Genomic DNA, 16131 nt, shown 5'->3' on the forward strand with positions numbered 1-16131 from the left:
AAAGTCATTTTCTTCTGCTTCTTCTACATTGTGATTTTCAGGTCTTGCTAGTTTCTAGTGGTGCCATATTGCTCTTTATGTTGTTATATGTATTTTTGCACTGGTTTCTATGCATCTTTTCCTCAAATCAGTGCAAGAGGTATCTATGTATGGTTCAATCTGTGCTGATTGTGTCTGTGTCACAGGAGCCTAGTCTTGGTCCAATCAGTACTCTTGGTTTAATCAGAGCTCTTGGTCCAATGGAAGCTGGCAGATTCTGTGTTTCGGAGGCTGCTGATGTCGCAGAGAGATGGGTATGTTTGGGGAAGAGAGTGGGTCTTGTAGATTTCAAGGTCCAATGTGGGATGTTGGTGGGGAGGCCTGCCTGCAAGAGGCTTCCCTGCTGGCCTACACCTGGGCAGCAATGGTTGGGGCTGGGGGGCACGGATTGTGCCAGGGGTCCTAACTTCTAGAGACAGGTCCCTCTGGCTGGGACAAGAGAAACTAACCTCCTGTTTCAATCAGAGCTGACTGATTCTGCGTCTCAGGGACTTCTGAGGTGGTACAGAAATGGGTAGGTTTCAGGGAAGGAGTGGATTTTGTAGATTACAGTGTCTGATGGGGGTGTTGGTGAGGAGGCCTGCCCATAGGAGTCTTCCCTGATGGCCTGCACCTAGGTATGTAACTGTAATTGGAAAGATTTCTATTTGTCTAAGAACAAAGCCTTATATATAGATTACTTAACAACAGAGACTGAAAAACCCTTTACAAATGCTGATATGTACATGGTAACAAATTATTTTGATTAGTTATTAAAATATTTTAATGATGACTTCAATTCAGGTTTAAGTGAAAGAGAGGTATTTAAAGATAAAGTAAAACACAACAGAGGAAAAAAATGTGTGCCTCTCTAAAAGAGGCAGCTCACCAAATAACATTTTAAAGCCTGGTTTATCTGGGGGAAAAATCACTTCATTTACACTTTACATATGTCAAAATATTCAGTATACTTCATTTCCATTGACCAATTCTATTATTTAAATATGGTAAGTAAATATATTACATAAAGTCCTCTTCTTGTAAGCTGAATAGGAAGTAACTGAATGATACCTAGTCATGCAACTGTGACAGTCAAAAAGATCAGTATTTTCTATTTCATATGCAACTTTTAATACACAAATATTAAAAATGACTATAAAATATACACAAGTATGTATGTTTGTGTGGTGTGTGTGTGTGTGTGTGTGTGTGTGTGTGTGTGTGTGTGTACATGTGGCACCAGAGATCAATAGGGACATGTCTTACTCAACTGCTTTCTACTTTATTGTTTGGGACAGGATTTAGCACTGGACCAGGGCTCACCAGTTGGCTAGAACGGCTACTTTGTAAGCTCTCCAAACACATCTGTCTCTTTGCCTTCATTGCTAGTGCTGTTGGTATAAAATTTATGGTCAAAATTATTCTGGAAAGGACACCCTTTTCTAGTAAGGGAATAGAACATGAGAGAATGAGGAGAAGAAAACCTTGAAAAGAACAAGTTAAGAGAGGAGTCTGGAGTATGGCAAATATTTTACACCCTGAGCCATTTCCCCAGCATTACTTTTAAATTTTCACCATATTTTAGTACAAATTCTCCAGATCTTCTTCTGATGTTACCTTCCTTTCTCTCATACTCTCTTTATTTTCTGTTTTTCAGGTGCTAAAAGTTCTACATTTCAACCTTCCCCATCCATGATGCATATTTTTCTGCAACTTCTCTCCTTAACTGTTCATCTTACTTATTCAGAGTGAAATCCAACATCTATTTTACTCTACTTTAACTCTTATACATACTATTTTCAAAGTTGTTATCCATACCTGAAAATTATAAAACTGTAAAACATGTTGTGAATTCAACAATTATACAAAAATTGTCAGAATAATCATGTTTCTATTACCTCACACTTAGGTCTCCCTTTCATAATTATAAAATGAATGCACATCTCATTTCATTTTGTCAAGTGTAGTTTAGTCAACTCAGCTAACTTTTCATTCTGCTTACACATAGTCTGTAGTGAGATGAAAAATTGCCTCATTTAACTGTCCTCATCAGGAAGATTAGTGCTCTACTTTGTCCGATGATATCTAGTAACTGAGTCTAGTAATCAGAGAATAAATTGACTATAAGAAATCAACAACTTCATTTTATTCACATAGTTCTTTTAGAACAAAAGCAACCATTAAGTACTGTTTGTGGAAAAAAAACATTTCATTTCCACAGTAATTTTCTTCTGTGAACACATCCAATAATTAAAATGGAAAATGTATTAGCATAAGGGGAACTGCATGTGGCTCAAAATTAAAGATCTTAAATCAAAACCTCTATAGTGCTTTAAAGGAGTTTTTTTAATGGACTTTATATTTTTCATGCAAGCAATTCCTAAGTCTTTAACAAGTTAAGTGATGTCATCTTAATGAAAGAGATTATTAAAGATTAATTTAGAAAACAGAACACAGCTATAAATACTGAAAATGTTTACAGTTTACCTTTAACTGTGATAACATGGAAGTAGAATATGGTGACGCTCTGGTGAAATTGTGTCTGTTTGCCTCTGGTGAAGGTCCACCTCACATATAGCAGTGATAATAAAAGTCAGACTTTAAGGGAAAGAATACCAGTCTTCTAAAAGAAATAATAAATGGCTTTAAAGATGATGGGGGATTCTAGGAACTAAATGTATATCACAGTGGATGAACACCAGGATAGGGGATTCAAGACCAAGGTCTAACGGAAAAGGACAGTGATTGTCTCAGGAAAATAAATATGTATTTTATTTAAAATAAAAATAACTAGTTTTACTTCAAGAAAGTAATGTGGGAAATTTAATGCTTATGGTATTCACTTACTACAATTTTCAGTTCTGAAACATATTTTGATTTCTTTTTAAGTTTTATCTTTGTTAAGGTATGATTTACAAATAAACATTTTATGCGTTTAAGTTGAACAATGTAATATTTCAAGGTGCCCATTCATTATATCCCAATTACAAAAAATTATGCTGGTTAAACTATTAAACACTTTGTGTAGTTCCCTTCCAGGTTTGCATGGTGAGAAATTCGAGATCTACTTTGTTAGCAAACTTCAAACATAACAATGTTGTTAGCTGCTGTCACTCCACTGCTATTTTACTTACCAAACTAATTCAACTCAAACTGAGAGTTTTGTCCTAACGACACTGTCTCACAACCCAACCCACACTGGCAGTCACAATTAATCTCTGTTTGGGTTTAATTTTATACATTTCAAATTTACACAGTATTTGGTTTTGTGGACCTGTCTTATTTTGTAGCTAGAGTTTTCCTGGTCCTTCCTGTCCCACGGTCAGGACAAATCTCTCTTACCCACCAGTCCCACAGCTGCTTAGACCCAACCAAGTAAACACACAGAGACTTATATTGCTTACAAACTGTATGGTCGTGGCAGGCTTCTTGTTATCTAGTTCTTCTATCTTAAATTAACCCATTTCTATAAATCTATACCTTGCCACATGGCTCGTGGCTTACCAGTATCTTACATGTTGGTACTCAAGGCGGTCTTATTTCATTTAGTCAAGGAGACTAATTTTGTGTGCACCAATATAAATTTTAAATAATAGTGTAAAAATGTTCCATTTTATCCATAACTGTCAGTATTTTGATTTTATATATAATTTATCATATCTTGGGTAAAGTGACATGTAATTGTAATTTTGATTCATTATTCAAAGAATAAATGATATTGAACATTTTTCAAGTATTTATTGAATGCTTACACTCTTTTTTTTAAGTTTTGATATCGATGGTGTACTTAATTTTTTGATTAAGTTATAAATTCTATATATATTCTTGATATGAATCCTTTCTCAGTCTTTTTTTATTATTAAGAAAGTTTCTATTCGTTTTACATACCAACCACAGATCCCCCTCTCTTCCCTCCTCCCCCGCCCCCCAGCCTTCCCTGCCAACCTATCTCCAATTCCCACCTCCGTTAAGGCAAAGTCTCTCATGGGGAGTCAGCAGAGACTGGTACATTCAGCTGAGGCAGGTCCAAGCCCCTTCTCCTTGCACCAAGGCTGCACAAAATGTCCCACCATATGCACTGGGCTCCAAAAAGCCAGCTCATGCATCAGGGACGGTCCCGATCCCACTGCCTGGGGGCCCCCTAAACAGTTCAAGCTAAACAACTGTCTCTCCTATCCAGAGGACCTAGTCCTGTACCATGGGGGCTCCTTAGCTATTGTTCCACAGTTCATGTGTTTCCACTAGTTTGGCTAGTTGTCTCTGTAGTTTTTTTCAATCATGGTCTCGATATCTCTTGCTCATAGAATCCCTCCTCTCTCTCATCCATTTGATTCCTGGAACTTAGACTGGTGCCCGGCTGTGGATTTCTGCATCTGCTTGCATCAGTCACTGGATGAGGGCTCTATGAAGCCATCTGGCCATCTGGTCACCAGAGTAGGCCAGTTCAGGCACCAGAGTAGGCCAGTTCAGGCACCCTCTCAAATATTGCTGGGAGACTAAGGTGGAGTCATCCTTGTGGATTCCTAGGAATCTCTCTAGCACTCTGTTTCTGCCAATTTCCATGATGTCTTCATTTATCATAAAATCTCTATCCTTGCTCTCCCATGCTCAAAGTCTTATTAAAAAATATTTTGTTTTGAAATTTGTCTATTTAACCTTCTGATAGGTTATTCTTATATTTTGTTAGTTTTTGTTTATGTTTTGAGACAAGGTTTCTCTGTGTGACAGTCCTGGATGTCCTGAAACTTACTTTTGTAGACCAGGTTGGCCTTAGCCATGCAGAGATCCACCTGTCTCTGTCTCCCAAGTGCTGGGATTAAAGACACAAGTTGCCACCACCCTGTGAAATATTATATTTGATCAATATTATATTTTTCTATTTTTGGTTTTGTTTCCTGTGATTTTTGTAGTCTGTGCCTATGGTAAGTTGTTAATAAATGAGACCTCATGAAACTGAAAAGCTTCGGCACGGCAAATGACACCATCATTTGGGCAAAGTGGCAGCCCACAAAATCAGAAAAGATTATTGCCAACTACATGCCCAATAGGGGGCTAATATCCAAATTATGAATAACTAAAAATCTAGATATCAAGAACATTAATAACACAATTTAAATGGTGTACAGATATACAGAATTCTCAAACGAAGAAACTTGAATGGCTGAGAAACACTTAGAGAAATGTTTAACATCGTTAGCCATAAAGGAAAGGCAAATAAAAACTACTTTGAGATTTCATCATATATATGTCACAATGGCTAAGATCAATAACAAAAGTGACAGCTCTTGCTGGTGAGAATGTCGAGTAAGGAGAATACTCATCAACTGCTTGTGGGAGTGCAAACTTGTTCAGTCACTGTGGAAATCGGGTGGCAGTTTCTCAGGAAGATGGGAATCAATCTACCTCAATACCTATCTACACCACTCTTGGGCATATATCCAAAGAATGCTTTATTATACCACAGAGACACTTGTTCAATGATGCTCTATGCTGCTCCATTCCTAAAGGCCAGAACTTGGAAAAAACATACTTTTCCTCAGAAGAACAATGAAAAAATATGATACATTTACTCAGCTATTAAATGAAATCATGAAGTTCACAGGTAAATGGATGGAACTAGAACAAATCAATTTGAATGAGGAATCTTACACTCAGAAGGACAAATATGATTTGCATGCACTTATATTGGTTGTTAAGTCAATAAAAACCAAGCTACAGTCCACAGAACCACAGAGGTTTGGTATAGAGTAAGGGACGAGGGGAGACAGATTTCCACAGGAGAGTGAAATAGAATAGATAGCTATGTGTGGATGTGCTGGGAACTGGTAACCACTTTCAAATAAAAAAAATTTTTTTTTCTCCAAGAAGCTCTTACAAGAAAAAAAAAAAACTACTCTTTAGTGTAGGCAGATGTCAGCAGTAGATGGCCAACCAAAAATGAACTCAACAGTATCTTTGGAGGCTCCATGTCTTGTCATGTTAGCACATTTTAAAATTTAATCATATTCTTTAGGTTTTGTTTATGTATAGATTTCTCTCAATTTACCCTATGGGTCCTTTGCATATATATTGTAGTATTAAGTTTAGTGTTTTCATGGGATCCCTGAGTGTGCAAATAAGTGAGTTTCTTCATCTGTGTCAGTTTATTGTGCCTGGCCTTGGGCTATTGTCATTCTGCTTGTGTGTTTTGTCCTGTCCAGAAGTGTTCATTTTTGTTCTACATTATTGTATTTTATTTTAATACTATCCCTTAGAAGTCTGTTTTCATTTTTTGTATCATTAAAATTTTTCATTTATTTTACATATCGTGACCACAGTTTCCCCTCCCTTTTCTCCTCCCATTCCCTCCCCCACCTCCATCCACTCCTCCTCCTCCTTTATTTGAAATGGGCAGGGCTCTCATGTGAGTCAACAAAGCATGGCAAATAAAGCTGAGGTAGAACCAAGCTCCTCCCCCTGCATCAGGGCTGGGCTAGGCAACTCAGTGTGGGGAATAGTTCCCCAAAAGTCATTTCAAATGCAAGGTCATGTCAGGGGAAGCCACAGAGACAGTTGATCTGAGCTCCTAGGAGCTCACAGACTATGGGCTGACAGCTAGAGAGCCTGTGTGAGACCAACCTAGGCCCTCTGCATGTGTGTGACAGTTGTATAGATCGGTCTGTTTGTGGGGCTCCTAGCAGTGGGATCAGGGCCTCTTTGTTTTCTAAGGAGAGGCATAAAGAAGTGGATCTGGATAGGAGGAGAGGTGGGGAGGAACTGGAAGAAGTAGAGGGAGGGAAACCTTGATCAGAATATATTATATGAGAAAAATATCTATTTTCAATAATAGAATAGAAAAGACAGCCTTGAACACACACATAGAAATATATTCATTTATTTATTGATTTATATTTATTTCATAGTTTCCTAAGTTTTGAAATTAATATTTCACTGTTAGTTTATTTACATATTTACCTGAGTTTTTTTTAATATATATAATTTTTCATTGTTTGAAATTCCCCTTATACTTTTAAAAGGTTTTGGTGTTTGTTTTTAGTTTCTTTTTCTTCAAGAAAGATTTAATTTACACTTCTGTATTCCTCAATTGGATAAACTTCAGTTAGATGCTTCAAATTTAGAGTCTACATTTATATAATTTAAATTTATTTTGTTGATTTCTGGCTTCATTTTCATTACAATCAGAAACTATAGAAGTTATTAATTCACTTAACAATCATTTTTTTATTAATTTTGTGTTCTTATATGTTGTCTAATATGTGGAATATTGTAGAGCCAGTCCACATATTGTGATGGAAAAATGTATACTCTGTTAGTATTATCGTTACTGGTATAAGTTCATTCAGTCCATTTGACTTGTAGTGTATTATAAACCTTACAAAATTGACTTAAGTGAAGTGATAACTTAATTGGAACAACATATTGCTATACACATAGTGCACAGCATCAATCAATCTTCATCAGAACATCTTCTTCATGCAATAGCTAGGAATTGATGAATAGATCGAAATTGGACAATATGCAAAGAATGAGAGATATTGAAGCACTCAGCTCTAAATAGGATGTCTTCATCAAACCACTCCCCTCCAGTCTCATACATCACATGTGTCTATGCTGAAGAGGAGGCAGAAAGATTGTAAGAGCTGGGGTGACAGATGGCTCTAAAAAAGCTTTTTTTTTTTTCAGACACAGCTGGACAGACAGGCATATGAAATCACAGACATTGTGACAACATGGTCAAGACTTACACTGGTTCAAACCAAACAACAACAACAAACAAACAAACAAACAAACCAAAGCAAGTCCCTGAAATCTACAAGTGGGACTGGATGCCAAGTCCTACCCCTAACCAAGAAGTTAATTGCAATGCAATTGATACCTGCTAGAAAAGGAAAAGCAGTTTTCTCTGACAGTATCACTGGGTACATTAATCACACTCCAGGGCAGGCCCAATGTGCAGGAGTGGTTGGACAACTCATTGTTTGGTTTATTTGTCTGTTTTGATGTTCAATTTTTGTAGCTGTTTTTCCTGTTTCCATTGTTACCCCCCCTTTTTTGTCATTGCTTTTCATTTCCCTTTGAGAAAAAGAGAAAGCACACAAAGTTGGATGGGTAAGGATGTGGAGAGGATCTGGGAGGAGTTGGGGGAGAGAAGAAATAATATGATCAGATATCTTTCTTGGTAAACATTTTTCAATAAAATTAAACAAAACAAACAAGCAAAAATAACAGTTCAGAAGTGAGTAATGTTGTGGGGCTAATAGTGAAGCAGAGCATGGAGGTAGGCACCTATTAGGGAAATAAAGTACTTACATCATGAAAAAAAAAAGAAGCAGATAATGCAGAAGGGCTGATTTAGGAGTAACTCTAAAGTAAGACCCTAGGGTTCCACTTCTTCTACCTAAGCTCCATATCCTAAAGTTCCTTGACATCTGTGCTGTTAACTGGGAAATCAGTTATTCAGCACAAAAGCTGCTGGATGACTGAGCTGTATTTGTTGACTCTTTTGTCTTGATGATTGCTCCATGAGTAAAATATATTACTAAAATTCTCCATTGAGAATGTCTTTAAATGGCTATACTTTAACTTTTCTTTTATAGGAATGACAGTCAACTAACTATGTCCTGTGTAAGTGAAATGTGAAAGGTTAGGGAGATGGTTCAGTGGATAAGAACTCTTGTTCTGCAAACTTGAATATCTGAGTCCAAATCCCCAGTGGCCATTTAAAAGGCTAGGCATGGCTAAACATGCCTAACACCACAGGTTTTGGGGACCAAGACAATTGGATCCCAAGAGCACTCTGTCTAGCCAGTTTAGTCAAAATAGCATGTCTCCGATTCAGTGAGAGAAGCTCATTTCATGCGCTAAGGCCTGGAGCAATAAAAAAAAAAAAAAAAAAAAATCACTCAAAATCTTGTTTCCTTCTCTACTTAAGAGTTCATGGGTGCCACACTAATACTTACTTTCATTAATCACCCCAAACACTGAATTAAGAGATCTTCAATGATAGCTATGATTGACATGTAATATATTGGTCATATTTTTTTAAATAAATTTTGAGTGTTGAAGTATAAAAATATCATTTTTAAAAGTTTGCTTAATTTTGCTTTATTTACTTAATGTTACTTCTATAGTTTATCTAAGCACATTTTAGAGCCAGAAAAAGAATTGTGAGATTGAATGGACATTCAATGTGTTACACATTCATTTGTTATAGTGCACTACTAATGAACTGTTATCAAAAAATTTGTAATAATACAGCTATTGAAGTATTCAGAGAATGATCATGAATCACGAAAGTAAGAAAATTGTAGACTGTGTTTTTTGTTTTTGTATGGATGAGAGGACAATTTTTATTGTAGATATGAGGGAGAGTGCAGCCAGTGGGAGCAGAGAGAGAAAGGAGTAGACTAAACATGGCCAGTAGACTGAACTGAATCATGAGAGGAGAGAAAGGAGGGCAAAGCAAGAGAAGAGAAGAGCTAAGCAAGAGAGAGGGGACCAAGAGAGGAAGACAAAGGTAGAACAAGAGGGCATGTAGTGAAGGGCTGCCCATGAGGCTGACAAGCTTAGGGTGGGGAGTAGGGTGAAGAGGTGAGGGGAGTCAGGGTGCCTGCGTGGACTCTGTAACAGGCACTTGGGATGCTGAGAGAGCCTAGAGGCCAGTATGCACTTTGCTATGCTAATAAGCACCACAGTTAGTCATTTGTCCCCAGTTTCTTTTGAACCCAACATGTCAGCTCTTTTGTTAACAGCAAAGTTTTTTGATGTAGAGCTTCTTAGCTGAAATTAGGACATTTTTGTCAGGGCCCAGAAGACCTGGAATGCTGGGCAAATGCCAGGAGTGCGGAGAGAATTCAGGCAATGAGAGGATTCACTTGTTGTCCAGGTTATGAAGGACCACCTAGGACAAGCAGCTTTAAATGAAGTGAAAGCAACTTTTAGAGAAGCCAGTGGAAGTGCTTTTTGCATTTATGCCTTTACATACCTAGAATTACTTTCAAGCCAGGGCCACAGACTGGCAAGAAATTTCATCAAAAGCATCTAGTTTATATCAATTTTAAGCAAGTCCAGGGCTTGCTGGTTCCAGTTTGGAACAGTTTGTATTTTTCAGTTGATTGGAAACCTACTGTTACAGATGTAGATTAGGGACACAATGTAAAAATAAGGAGCTAAGGGGAAATTTTTATCTTGGGTGTACCCTTGAAACTTCCAGGTCCATGGTCCTGATAGCTGAGGGTGTGCAAGTAGTCTCAAACCTAGGATAATGAGAGAGAGTGTGGTGATATTGTGTCCCCCAATATATTGTGGACCCTAATAAACTTATCTGGGATCAGAGAACAGAACAGCCACTAGATAGACATAGAGGCCAGAAAATGTTGGCACACACACACCTTTAATCCTACCATTCCAGAGGCAGAGAGTTTGAGGGACTTCTAATAAGTATACTAATTTTAAAAAACTTTACTTGTTTTTAGTTACCTGCTTTAGGCACAACTTTGAAAGTATATACAGAAAGCTAAATAAAATCAACAATATTTGTAATAAGCATGACCTTGAGCATAGTTCTGAGCATATTAAAGAATTTGATCATTTATAAGGTGGTCATTATTGATATTAACTTGCATGTCTTTATTATATTTAACAATTTACAATAAATTAGTAACATGCATAAGACTAAGATTTTGTGGTTTTTATTCATGTTAAGGTTGAATATCCATGGAGTTTTTGTGTCCCAGCAGTCACTCCCAAATAACCATTATAAATGCTTGGCCAATAGTTCAGGCTTGTTACCAGTTCACTCTTACAACTTAAATTAACACATTTATATCAATCTAATTAGACCACATGGTGTTACCTCTCTTTCCTGCACCTCCTGTTTCCTTTGCATATCTTGATGTCAACTCCTCTGACTGCACCCTCCTTCTCAGTGTCCTTAGTCTGGTTTTCCCACCTAACCTTACTCTGTTCAGCTATTATCCAGTCTGCCTCTTCATCAAACCAGTCAGAGTGACATATATTTACACAGTATAAAGGGATATGCCGCCGGGCGGTGGTGGCGCACTCCTTTAATCCCAGCACTCGGGAGGCAGAGCCAGGCGGATCTCTGTGAGTTCGAGGCCAGCCTGGACTACCAAGTGAGTTCCAGTAAAGGCGCAAAGCTACACAGAGAAACCCTGCCTCGAAAAACCAAAAAAAAAAAAAAAAAAAAAAAAAAAAAAAAAAAAAAAGGGATATGCCACATTTCCTACTTTTTGTCTAATTAAGAAGGAAGGTTTTAACTTTAACATAGTAAAATTATATACAAAAAAATAACAAATTATCAAGTAAGAATTACTGTTATAATATCTAGTCCATTTATGTTTGGCAAAATTAGAGAAAATTCTGTATTGTCTATCTTACCTTTGTGATGTGAAAATTCTATAGCTAATTTAGTTATCATAACTATGGAAATCTATAGGTTTAATTATTTAGCCTTTAACTCCTTCAAAGTCCCCAGAAGGGTATAGTAGGAGCATGGAAGACAGTAGTGCTGAATGTGATTTGATGAACTTTGGAAATCAGGATGTTTCAGAATAGCAGAATGTTAGTGTGTGGCCTACAGACTGGTTTAGGGATATTTTGGTGAAGAAAGTGGCTGCCTTTTGCCCTTAACTGAAGTGTCTGCTTGAGGCTAAAGTGAAGAATTTTAGTTTAATTCCCTTGGCAGAGGAAATCTCAAAACAGCCTCATACAGACTCTGTCATGTGGATACTAGTGCTAACGCTAATGAAGATTTATAATGAGAAGGAGCACACCAAGCAGGGTAAATTACAAAATGTAAATTTGGAAAGAAAAAAAGCAAAAGGGAGGAGAATGAAGCTAAATCCTGTTTTAATGGAGATAATTGGATTAATAAATGGAATAACAAGAGTGGTAACCGTAGGGCAAGGTCCCACCCAGCTAATTTTCCAACTTATGGAAAGAAACTAAAGAAAAGTTTAGAGCTAGGTGTGGTGAGGCATGCCATTAATTACAGCACTGGAAAGGCAGAATCTGGCTGATCTCTGAGTTTGAGGCTAGCCTGGCCTATAGAGCAAATTTCAGGACAGCCAAGCTTAGGCAGTGAAAGACAGAAAGCTGGTGAAGTTATAATTGCATCATGGAGCCATATTCCAGCCCCAGCCAGCAGCAGAACTTAGCTGATTTGGAAATGAAGTTCTAGATTTAGAGTTAAGAATATAAAAAAGGAGTCATGGAATAAAGCCACTGTGTCAGAAATGTCCCTGAAAGGAGGCCTAGAGAGGCCATTGTGTGAAGCTGTGAAGTTGAAAACTGGATTGTGTTATGGAATAATCTTTTTGTACACTGCGAAGATGTGTCTTTGCCAAGGTACCTTCTGAATGGTTTATTACAATATCAAATGGGCTGGTAGCTAGGCAAGGAAGTATAGGCAGGAAAGCAACACACAAAAAATGCTGGGAAGAAGACAGTCTCAGGAGTCAGGAGAGACACAGAAAGAAGTAAGATGGAAGTGTCATGTTAAAAGAAGGTACAGCCATGTGGCAGGGGGTAGATAAAAATATGGGTTAATTTAAAAATATGGGTTAACTAGTAAGAAGCCTGAGCTATCAGCTGAATATTTATAATTAATAATAATCCTCCGAGTGGTTATTGGGAAATATCTGGTAGAACAGAGCTGATCCTGGTCCTGATGAAAAACTCTCCCTACAAATGACCTTCTAACATGGGGCCAGACTTTCCACATAAGACCTACAAAGTTTAAAAGAAGATTCTAAGCACATAAAAATGGAGCCCGACACAGCTTCCTGATAACCACCTTTTCCTGGATAAGTGCAAAAGCAGTGACAAAAAGAGGCACAGCCTCTTTAAGAGGCAACTTCCTTGGCTTGGCGTTAGTGACAAACACAAGCTTGGCTCTCTTACGAGGTCCTGCTACCAAACACTTAAATGGGGTTTATGAGCACCAGGCAGCATGCTACTGAGTGAGAGCATGGACCCAACAACTTCTAAAAGGTTGAGCAGTAAACATGGTTCCCTCTAGTACACCCACAATGATGCTAAGCTCTCAGGGAACCAAGCAGAGAGTAGCCAGCCACTGATGCCATGTACTAAGCCTGCCCATGCTGACAACTAATACAGCAGTTTAAGATTTGTCTCAAGTAATCAAAAAACAAAACAAATGCTTAGTAAAGACAGATCCAGACAAAAATAGCTTCTAAACGGTTTGCAATGTGTTTAAAAATGTGCAAAGGTTTGAGAAAAAAAAGAAAAATGGTATGGACAATTGTATGTAATATATAAATATATTATACATATTTATTTAAGATAATGAAGTCCTTAAAAAGAGAGAAAATAATATTTAAAAATCACCACATCAGGATGGAAAACACACAGAGAGTCTGGAACCTGTGTTATTGTTCTGTCTAAATATTTGGCTGCTAAGAGCCACTGGATTATAAAAGCTACAAGATTAAACCAAACTATATATTTTAAAAATGTCTTGAGTTCAAAATGGAAGTCAAAAGGTATGTTACTTTGGGGAACAAGTTATGCTTTTATTTCCACATGAAATGAGAAGCTGCAAATATTCTAGATTGACATAGATCAGGTTTGATTGGGGAAGAGCCATGAAAATCCCGAATACAAACATAAAAACGTAAACCTAGAAGAACTACAAGACACATAATGTATATTTTACCCACTCAAACATAAAACAATAAGATTATCTTTGTCTGATTTGTGTATAACACACAGTCTACAGTTGTACTCATGCATATATGCATTTTTACCTTTAAAAAGTTTATGTATTTTCAATGCAAGAGGACCAGACACTAATGAAAACAAATTGCCAGGTGATCCAGCATCTCAAAATTCCTTCATTGCAGTTTGTAAGTTCTTCAACCAGAACAATTTCAAGACTACTGCCTGAGATGGTCCAGCCTCACAAACTACTCCAGCCAAGACCTAACAATTACTCTGATTTTTTCAAGATTTCCTCAAAGATACCTGTGCCCACAAACAGCAGGGTGTAGTCTAAACAACAACACCCACATTCTCAAAAGATGGACTATGGAAGCTTATCATTTAATGGAGGTTGGTTACAAGTTGTTATTCACCTTAGTAGAAAGAAAGAAAGAAAGAAAGAAAGAAAGAAAGAAAGAAAGAAAGAAAGAAAGAAAGAAAAAGAAAGTGAACAAAATAGTTAAAATTCAAAGTTTCCTTTCTAAAGAAAAAAAGGGGGATATGATATAGGAATGACAGAAAAAAAGGATAGATTATTGAATCCATTTCCAAAAACAACTGTTATAATAAAAATATTTTACATTGGTACGGATTTTGGTTTATTGATACAAGTATAAGGTTAATTTTGTTATACTGTATGTATCTTTCTATTCTTGTTTGGGGTATTATGCTTATGCATTTCATTTAATAATATAATGTGTAATTAAGAAATACAGCTTAGTAGTTAGTCATCTATAGTAATCACCTTGTAGTCATATTAGGCATGTTTTCAAGGACAAACATATGTTTAGATAGAGAGATGGTCTCCAAACACTTAGAAGAACTACAGAATATGGCATTTACAAGGTTTTAATGACATAAGACTTTTCTTGGCAGTGAGGCATGTCTGATCCTGGCAGCATCAATTTAATTCAGAGGAGATAATGAGCATTGAAGAACCTCCGCATGGAGTTTGCTTTCTTTATGGCAAAAAGTAGTCATTTGGGCAAAGATCTGCCCTTGCCTCAATTGTTGACAGTACACTATGCAAACTGGACCAGCAGGATGAAAAAGAAAGCAAATGACAAACTTTGTCAAGACATGGTAGGAAAGCCCTTCAAAATTCCCTGCTTCTAAGAAAAGTCTGTCAGAAAATGCTAGGCCTGTAGACAAAAGATGGATGTCCTAATATTGGAGAATTTGGCTCACAGTCTAGGCAGCAAGATGTCCGTGTTGTTAATTAACATTTCATCCTTCTGTGGTCATTGACGGAGTTGAAGACTTGATAGTGGTATGAAAGTTTTCCTTAATTATGATAAAATGTATATTAGGTATAAAACTTGAGACTCACAAAGTAAGATAACTAATAGGGTATTTTCTCTAAGTTTGCCAAATATGAATGGGCTGGCTATTGTAACTGTAATTCTTACTTGATAACTTTATTTGTTGTGTGTAATTTTGTTATGTTAAATTTAAAATACTCCTTGTTAATGAGTCAAAAAGAGGAAACCTGGAATATTCCTTTACACTGTGTAATATATATTGCTGTGATTGGTTTGATAAAGACACAGACTGTCCAATAGCTGGACAACATAAGGTTTGGTGGGAAAACCAGACTAAGGACACTGGGAAGAAGGGTGGAGTCCGGGGGTTTGCTATCCAGACATGGAGAGAAAATAGGAGGTACAAGATGAAGAGAGAAAATGCCATGTGGCAGAATGTAGATTAAAATAAATGAGTTAATTTAAAATGTAAGAGTTAGCTAGTAGCAAGCCTGGGCTTTCAGCTGATCATTTATAATTCATAATAAGTTTCTGAATGGTTCTTTGGGAGTGACTGCCAAAACACAGAAAGACTCTGCCTACAGTTGAACCTTAAAAATTTGACTTGAAAATTTAACTGAAGACCCTATACCATCAAAATAGAACTTTAAACGATAAATTCAGTTCACAGAGAGACTGGAAATTTTAATTTCCTGATCGTTTCCTAGTGCATCATTATAGAATATGTTGTTTTTATGTAGACTTAGTTCATCCAAATAGCTAAAGCTTAACAAGGTTAGGAAAGATTTAGAAGTTAGACAAATATTGTCAAGTGAGTTTCTGCTAGCCTGAAGAGACCTTAGTAATTTATAAACCTTATTTGTAAAACATACCTTATTTATCAAACAGGTTGTTCTTTATTGAAGATTTTCTAGATACCTGTGTTGAACATAGTGGGTAAAGACAGAAGTGGTTAGATGTAAATCTCTAAGTCAGCTTTTGTTAATCTGAATAGAGCATTACAACTTTCATAATTTATAAAGCTCATTGACAAGACAATCATTATACATTAAACATGTTATTTTTTTCTAAAATTTTCTAGAAGCCAGTTATTGAATAGTTAGACATA

The 16131-nt window shown here is 36.8% G+C and overlaps 1 long non-coding RNA gene across 1 annotated transcript in view; it reads right to left on the minus strand.

Moving 5' to 3' along the window:
• Positions 1 to 16131, minus strand: part of LOC131918892 (uncharacterized) — a 100040-nt gene that overhangs the window by 46094 nt on the left and 37815 nt on the right. The window contains exon 2 of the long non-coding RNA XR_009381121.1: positions 15896 to 15941. This is a non-coding gene — a long non-coding RNA (uncharacterized LOC131918892). The remainder of the gene's footprint in view (positions 1 to 15895; positions 15942 to 16131) is intronic.

Source organism: Peromyscus eremicus, chromosome 8b (assembly GCF_949786415.1).
Source record: "Peromyscus eremicus chromosome 8b, PerEre_H2_v1, whole genome shotgun sequence".
Classification (NCBI taxonomy): domain Eukaryota; kingdom Metazoa; phylum Chordata; class Mammalia; order Rodentia; family Cricetidae; genus Peromyscus; species Peromyscus eremicus.